This window comes from Mastomys coucha, unplaced genomic scaffold, assembly GCF_008632895.1.
Source record: "Mastomys coucha isolate ucsf_1 unplaced genomic scaffold, UCSF_Mcou_1 pScaffold20, whole genome shotgun sequence".
Lineage (NCBI taxonomy): Eukaryota > Metazoa > Chordata > Mammalia > Rodentia > Muridae > Mastomys > Mastomys coucha.
This window is the reverse complement of record NW_022196903.1, coordinates 97,772,689-97,778,199: the sequence shown is the minus strand read 5'-3', so window position 1 is coordinate 97,778,199 and position 5,511 is coordinate 97,772,689. Positions and strand designations below refer to the sequence as shown.

At 36.6% G+C, this 5,511-nt stretch overlaps 1 pseudogene; it reads right to left on the bottom strand.

The window, feature by feature from the left end:
* Window positions 1–269: 269 nt before the first annotated feature.
* On the bottom strand, window positions 270–389 carry LOC116100197 (annotated as a pseudogene).
* Between the last annotated feature and the right edge of the window lie 5,122 nt (window positions 390–5,511).

The following is a 5,511-nucleotide window of genomic DNA, read 5'->3' as shown; positions in this document are numbered from 1 at the left end:
TGCCTAAGTGGCACCTGACTGGTTGTAATCTCAGTCTAGCTCACTATCCAGGTCCCATGGAATCAATCTGGTGGTCATCTAAGGCTACCTACTCACCAAGCCTGCCTGAATCACCCCATGTGAGGGACATCTGTCTTCAGATCACTCTCAATTGGGACCCTTGTCTCAGGTGGGGTTCTTCAAGTCTCTGGATTGTGCTAGGTCCTGGGAGCCACCAGAGCCTTGGATGTGCATAACTGGTGGTCTTCTCAGGCTCTATTCTTTTAGGTAACATTAGGCTACTAATCATTCAGATGTCCCTGGTCAGAACATGGAGCCTCTCTTCTCTCTGCCACCTACTGATTCACCTGTGACACGGCAGTCTTACCTGCAATGAATCTCAGGGCAGACATGAGGTAGCATATTTTCTCTGTTTCCATTTTTTAAATTAATCATTGTGTTCGTTCACAATTCAAATGTTATCACCCTTCCTGGTTATGCTGGCAAGGAGGTGGAGAAAGAGGAACACTCTCTGTTTTCTATTTAGGAGAATTTTAGTAGGATCAATTTAAGTAACTTACCTTATATTATTGTTTCAAGTCATTATCTAAGTTATTTTGGTTTTTGATTAGAACATAACTTGCCTTAAGAAACGTGTACGTGTTTTTCTGAGTTTATAGCTGTTTTCTTCACTTTTTCAATTTTGTGTGTACTGGTGCTTTAGCTGACTCTGCGATCTGGGTTTTCCCATCTGATGAACATCTATTTCATGAGTGTTACTTCCTCTAGTTTTAGCTCTACGAGTTATAAACCAGCTCATCTCTCACCTGCTGTTCGATCAGTTAACACAACTCCCCTGATTGTATTCATGGCTTTTTCATCTTTACAGTTCTTTTTATTTTAATTTACCCATAGTTTTAGCATATTTTATACCACGGCAATAATACAAAATTGTTCACTGTAACATACGCAGACATGCACAAACAACATACACACACACATGAATGCACACATACTTGAAACTTAAGTGTGATTTGTGGTTTTCACAGATCTGAACTCCTTATTATGACCATAAAATATTTAGTTGTAAGGCTTCATAAAGACTTGATAGAAATGACTGAAACTTTTGGAGGTTGTAGTCCTAAAGATTTCTAAACAAAGGAATATTAAATATTTATGTTCATGCTGAGGATACTTTATTTATTTGATACTTGCCCAGGCATTTCTCCTGTTATGTGAATCTTTTCTTAGTATTTCCTGACAATTTCTTTATCTCGTATAGTTCCATTTGTATTTTCTCACTATTTTTTTCTGTCATTTAAATCTTTCTGCTAAGATTCCTACACTTGGTATTTTATTATGCCTTTACACAGCAAACTCATCCCCCCTTAGGAATCAAACTCTTGAATCATAGTTATTGATTCAGTTCCACAAAGTTTTCCTTTAGATTGAATTAAATCTCTGTGCTGCTCTTCATTATGCCCTTACCTTTCTTCCTAAGAATGGTTAACTCTACTTAAATCATTAGCATAGCTTTCTTTTGATTTTCCCCACTGAGGTGAAATTTTGACCCAATTTTTCACTTCCCACCTGGAGCATGATCCAGCCTCACAAACAGGATCACTGACCACCAACCTGTCTCTGGGATGGCAGGAAGACCCCTGCCTGACTGAAAACATTGACCCCAGTGTGTTGAACTTTCATGTTTCTCAAAGTACTGCCCAACTGAACCTCAGATGCCTGTAACCCAAGCCTGTGATGAGGTTGCTGCTTGGGCTAGCTTTGCACATTGCCTACCAACTATTCTACTTGGCCCATGCTTTTCTGTGCTTCCATTCTCTATCACTTCAGGGTTTAGGAATCCAGCACTCACATCAATGCAGTGAGCAATCACGCTAACAGTCAGACATTGATTCCTTCACACAACATGTCCAGCCCCTAACACAATCCCTGTACTTCTATTCTTTAATCTGTAACAATTACTTTTTAATTTTTTTCTGAGTTATTAGCCTGCAATGATTTTTAATGTTGGGTATCTCTTTTCAAAAAATTCTTGAGGTACTAATATGTTGAATTTTGGAGTATTCGCAAATATATAATGCTATGTATTGGAAATGTAACCTTAGTCTAAACCGAAAATTTATTTATATTTTATATTCTAATAATTTTAAACAATGCTTTTAGTAACTATTTCATAAAACTATGTTTTGTGCAGAATTTTTTAATTATATGATGTCATATTGAATTTTAAATATTTATAGATTGGAGTACTTCAGAATGAGGGATTCCTAAACATGGGAAACAATTCATTTTGAAATGCATTTTCATTGTCAATCATGGCAATTTGTTTTGTCTATGTAATACATTAATACATATATTTGGTAAGCTGAGCCTTTTCTTTTTGATTTTTAAATCAAGATGAAGATAGAAGGTAATGATTACACTAAATTTTACAAAGAAAGTGGAAGTTAGCGTTAATGGGATATGCAGGCAGATATAAGCTTGAGAATGCCGTAATACAAAGCTAAATGAACCAAAGAACCAATTCCTTCAAGCATGGCAGGTCATAGGGGGGGTTGCATAAGAAGGAAGAGGACTTTTCTTCATTATTTTCCCTTACTCAAGTATTTCTTAGGTATGAAACTATTGGGAAAATTATTTTGTGAATATGTCTTACCTGAAGCAAAACTAAACAACACATTTCCAGGACACAATAAGCAGAATTAATTTAGTACTTTAAGTGCATTATGTTCCCCTAAAAACTTAAGCTCAGATTAAGTATAATAGGAATTCTCCAAACTTATTTTCCAGGGAAAAGGAAATATACCTACAGGTAATAATTTCAAGTACTCCAATCTCCCTCTGACAACACATCAGGATGTAGTCATGTGCAAAGGAACCAGGTACACGAAACTGATGTGACCTGCATTGTCACAGCTGGCTACAGGGTAGGGGAGGCACAGGTTCAGTTCTTATAGCCAGAGCCTCCATCCAGTGCTTGAACCCAGGCTGCTTTGGCCCCTAAGGGCTGTTGAAGATGGCTTGCAGCACTACTCTACATTCTGTAACCAAAATGAGAAATGGGAGCAGCAGGTTGGTGGTGCCAGCTTTGAGAAAAGCAAGATATGTCTACATCTGTACCACCATAGATGTTGCAGTAAATTCCTCAGTAGAGTGGGAACAAGGCCCTGGCAGTTCCTCACAGCACCTGTTTCTGTGGTCTAGGAGTCTAGGAAAATATTAAGATACTGAAAAAAGCCAACATTTCATTCATAAACTAATTCATGACTGTTGGGAGGTGTTTTTTTTTGTTTTTGTTTTTTGGTTTTGTTTTTGTTTTTTTGCATATCTTCAAAGAAATTAATTCCTTTTAATTCCTTAAGGAGAAAACAAACCTTCCTTTTCTAATTATGAAATACTTAAAATTTCAAATTAACCTTTTTTCTTCTTGCCACAAAAAATTCATAAGTTTATCTTGATCAAGTCTCTAAATTAAAAATTATATTACATTCTAAGTTTTAAAAGGTGCAAAGAGAAGCTCTAGAACTATTGATCTAACAGGATTTGCACTACAGATATCATTTTGAAGAAACTATACTTAAGTTGTGAACAGTTACAACAAAAATGCTAAGCTTTCATCATGAATGAATATCAATATCCCTATGCTAAACATATCCAATTTAATTGTGCTTAGATGGATTGGTCACCATTGAAATAAGCATAGCAATGTATGACACTTTTCTAGTATATTAGGTTACCTACCACATGGGCCACATATGTCCAGTTACCTGGAAGAATGTAGTCAAACACTGAAGCTATTTCCAGTTGATTCATACCAAGGATAATGACCTAAAGATCTTAGTCTCAATTTCCTGCTCTATATATCATTTGACCTGTCTCTCTGTTTGCACAACCCAAGTTTTGTTATTCAAATGTTAATTCACTTTTCTGAGCTATTTCTTTGTTTAAGAAACTGAGCCCATAATTTACCACAACGCAACTACAGACTCACATGAGCAACCATCTGGAAAAAAACTGAGGCTGATGTGGCACAGAAACTTGGTCAACTATAATTCTATAAACAGACCATGTTGTTCAACATTATTAAGTGAAGAAGATTCTGTCACCATGTTCAGAGAGTCATATTTATTTTACAAACTCTAACTTACTTGACTCAACTACAATTGACTCAAATACAAAAGCAACTTATTATTTTTGTTCCATAAAATGATCAGGTAGGAATAAGAACAAGAAAATGCCAAAACAGGAAAAATCAGGGCTCCAAGAAAAGGCCATCTAAACTTTCCCTCTAAATTTGCTTGTTAAAAATGGTAATAATGGGAAAACTGATATGATTATGGAAAAATTGCAACTGAAAGGATAGCAGTGGTTATAGATGGCAGAGCTACAATTGAGTGAACATCAAAATAACAGGAATCACATGCTTCTCAAGGAAGTTAGGATGAGTGTGGAAAGTTATTTAAGATGACCATATATTATAAAATATTTCTTACCATATTGAGTTCCCAAAACTTTCGTTCCTTTACGAATAGCCTAGAACATACAAATTTGGCAGTGTGTGACTGAAAAAGAGGGATTTGATTTATCAGCATTCTGAACACCTCTTGCTAATATTGTTTTAAGCTTGATTTTACTTATCCAGTACGTTTCCATCCCTGCTTCTTCCTATAAAGAAGGTTGGGAAACTTCTGCAAGAGTTCATTATTTACCAATCTTGCTCATGAGTTTTCAGTACATAATTGTTTTTGCTATGCCATTTGCTTATTTTGCAAAGTTGAAATCAAGTAAACCCCTGGGGTTAATATAAAATAATTCACCTACAGATTTCAATGCTCAACACTTCTGGGCAGCTCATGTTTGACAGCCACTACTCAAGTTCCACAACTTGTCCTTAGCTGGTAAATATTGTTCACTTTCCCTTAAAAGTAAAGGAACTGAGAGGAAACAGATGAGTCTGTGGAGAGGAGGGGGATGTGAGACTCACAGCTTCCTTCTTGACACGTAGAGACGTGTGAAGATACCTTGATAGTGTGCTTAGCACGGCCAGCTACTCATTAGTATTCTTAGCCATGTGTCTTTCTGTCTATAAGAAAATGAGGTTTTTCTTGGAAAGCCCTGGTAAAACAGATGTCTCAGCCTAGTCGTCTTTGCAGGTAAAAGCATGTTGCAGGTATGATTAGAGGTAGCTGGACATTCCTCTCTATGGGAATCATTTCTCCCAACAAATTATCTGGATCCTTGCAAAAGATTTCTGAGTTAGGGCTGAGGTAACACTTTTAGAGTCAGAATAGATATCCAATAGGGGGAAACTGAAAAAAAAAATGACACCAAAGGAGGGATAGAGATGTTGATGAGAGCACACTATACCATGCTTCCTTTAAATCTCATTACTCTTTATTCATGGGAGTTGCTTTCTCTGAGCATGTTCTTAAGACATGTCAAAGGTTGTTTAGCTGCAGTACAGGAGGAACAAAACTCACATACGTGCTGGACAATCCAAATCATTGTTGG